General features: G+C 38.8%; 1 pseudogene; it reads left to right on the top strand.

Moving 5' to 3' along the window:
- The first annotated feature begins 349 nt into the window (after positions 1-349).
- Positions 350-2,943, top strand: LOC124893344 (annotated as a pseudogene).
- The last annotated feature ends 22 nt before the right edge of the window (positions 2,944-2,965 follow it).

The raw sequence follows: 2,965 nt of genomic DNA, 5'->3' as shown, positions 1-2,965 counted from the left end.
GGTTGGTAAACAAACTTGAGAAGTCTTTCTGAGTCAATTTCAGTTAACGTTTATGTTATCGGACTACTGATGCATATTTAGCTTTTCTTTTGTTGCACCTAATTTTTATTGTGGAGGCAACAGTATCAGTTTATTGATGTGATGTTATGGGAGAACTTTGTAACCAATAAGTACTCCAAAAAATAGAGAACCTTTTATTGATGTGATTTTATGGGAGAACCCTGTAACCTAGAAGTACTCCAAAAAACCTGTTACAGTGCTCAGTTGAACTTTGTCCCAAAATAAGCCATACATCTCTTTTGTAGAATTCTAGATGGGGATATTATGTTTGTCGTCCTTTTTGTGAACCTCGTTCCTTGTAATAGTTCAATTGCTGGTCCGTGGTCTCAATACCCCCAAGCCAGACCCTTTTTGGATTTTTGCGCTTTTGACTTTTAATCCATCAAATTTCTTGGAATATAAGTTCCTTGAGTTCCTTCTCTCTAAATCATTTCCTTTCTGCAGGTTTATTTTGGATAAAAAGATTGGGGTTGGCCAACCAAAACGCATCGAAAATGCTAAGATATCAATGGCCAAAGTTGCTGAGCTAGAAGCAGCTGAAAAGGATAAAATGAGAGAGAAGGTGCAAAAGATCATCTCTCATGGAATAAACTGCTTTGTTAACCGACAGCTGATCTACAATTTCCCAGAGGAACTATTTGCCGACGCAGGGATACTTGCTATCGAGCATGCTGACTTTGATGGTATTGAGCGCCTGGCTTTGGTTACTGGTGGAGAGATTGCATCTACCTTTGATAATCCAGAATCTGTCAAGCTGGGCCACTGCAAACTCATTGAAGAAATAATGATTGGTGAGGACAAGTTGATCCACTTTTCTGGGGTTGAACTGGGTCAGGCGTGTACAATTGTCTTGAGAGGTGCAAGGTATGTTTTAGCATCTCAACTCTTTCTTTGTCTTCAACTGCTTATTTGTTTTGGAGGAAGGAGGGTTAGCGAGTGGTCTCAAAAATGGTGTCATAGTCTCTAGCTTAGTATCTGTTTGATTTTCGGGAAGGTTGTAAACTACTTGAAATCCACTTAGGATTTAACTATATTTCCTCGTGTGAGTTTTTTTCCTTGGGAAGTGAATATTTAATAAAAGTGTTGTGTTAAAATCAAATTCTCTTTGGTCACGGTGATGGCCCACACATGTGCTGATGAAAATCTCATCTTTATTGGGTTGAAAGTGAAGTCTGCTTAATTCTGTTCTATGTTTACATATGAACGTCGCCTTCTCTTATACTGTTGGCAGCCTTCATGTTCTGGATGAAGCTGAAAGATCCCTGCACGATGCCTTGTGTGTCCTGTCTCAGACAGTAAATGACAGCAGGGTTCTACTTGGGGGCGGATGGCCTGAGATGGTGATGGAAAAGGCAGTGGATGAACTGGCTAAAAAGACTCCTGGTAAAAGATCTCATGCAATTGAGGCTTTCTCCCGGGCACTTTTGGCGATTCCAACCATCATTGCTGGCAATGCTGGTCTGGACAGCGCTGAGCTGGTTGCGCAACTTGTGCAGAACACCACAAGGACAAAAGCAATGCAGGAATAGATGTCATCACCGGAAAGGTGAGTAAACCCACTCAAAATGTCGGAATAATTAATTATACTATCTTGTGGTGAGTTCAAAACACACTTTATTCATGAAATCAGCTTTCTAAATTGCTTTGCTTGCTCGAATTTTCCCTTGCTTTTCTGCATAACAATGCAACACTGATAAAAGACTTAGCAGGAACCTGATGACGTTACATGAACTGAATATGTGGCTACATGCTTTTAATGGATATGCCCTCACAATAAGGCACCTCTGTTTAAATGTTTTCTCATCAGCGTCTTGCAATTTGATGGAGGGGAAATTGTATGGCAGTGCCCTATGGATGCATGCATTAAGAAAAGCAATAACTTATGTTCTTTAGCTTTTCTGTTTACTTAAGGGGAAAATGGAGGTACCCAAAAGGAAAAAAGAAACATGATTTACCTTGGTGTTAAGTTTGATCCATTCTTTCAGTAGATTTCAGCTGAGAGGAGGCTTGAGTATTGGTCTTTGTGTTTACGTGCTCTTTTTTCTTTTGGTAATTCTTCTTGGGTTTCAACTGGATCATACTTTAAAAAAAAAAAATAACGATTTGGGTTTGATTGGAACATCTAATATACTCTGGTGTCAAATTCTGACATCTTTTTCAATATTCTTGTTTGCAAGTAGGAAATCGAAAGATAGTAGTAGTAAGTTTTATCATAAAGACCATAACAGAGAGAGTGGGGAAAAAACGAATTTCTCTTCCCTGTGTTCGTCTTACGAGGACTCTCCACAAAGGAAGAAGACATATTTTCTCTTCTAGTTCTTCAAGAACAGAAAAATGACCATTCCGTTTATTTTGTTACTTCCTTTTAGCAAATCATAGTGAAGGAAGAAGGCTGAAACTTTTCCTTTTTCTCCAAGCACAGTTCAAATCTCGTGCAAATCATCGATTCTTGCTTCTTATTGGGAGTTAGTATTTTTCTAGATCTGATCATCTTTATCTGGCTTTTATGACAGGTTGGAGATATGGCAGAGCTAGGAATATCGGAGGCATTCAAAGTTAAACAGGCTGTGTTGCTCTCTGCAACCGAGGCTGCTGAGATGATACTAAGGGTTGATGAAATCATCACATGTGCCCCACGGAGGAGGGAAGATAGAATGTAAAAACAGGATTGGATGTGTTTAATCTGTTGATATGTTTGTATTCAGTCATGTAGTTAAGATTTTAGGTGACGATAGATGAGCCAAACTATTGAATATGTGAATATGTGAAGAAATGTGTGTAATGTTCGTGTTTGTTGAAAGTTTTGATAGATCAAGCAAGGAAGTTTCTATCCAAGATTTGCCTATAGAGAACATGTTGTGTACTGGATAGTTATTATTGAACTACGCCTCTATTCAAATGAATA

Source organism: Capsicum annuum, unplaced genomic scaffold (genome assembly GCF_002878395.1).
Source record: "Capsicum annuum cultivar UCD-10X-F1 unplaced genomic scaffold, UCD10Xv1.1 ctg57865, whole genome shotgun sequence".
In the NCBI taxonomy this organism is placed as follows: domain Eukaryota; kingdom Viridiplantae; phylum Streptophyta; class Magnoliopsida; order Solanales; family Solanaceae; genus Capsicum; species Capsicum annuum.
This window is presented reverse-complemented; position numbering and strand designations above follow the sequence as displayed.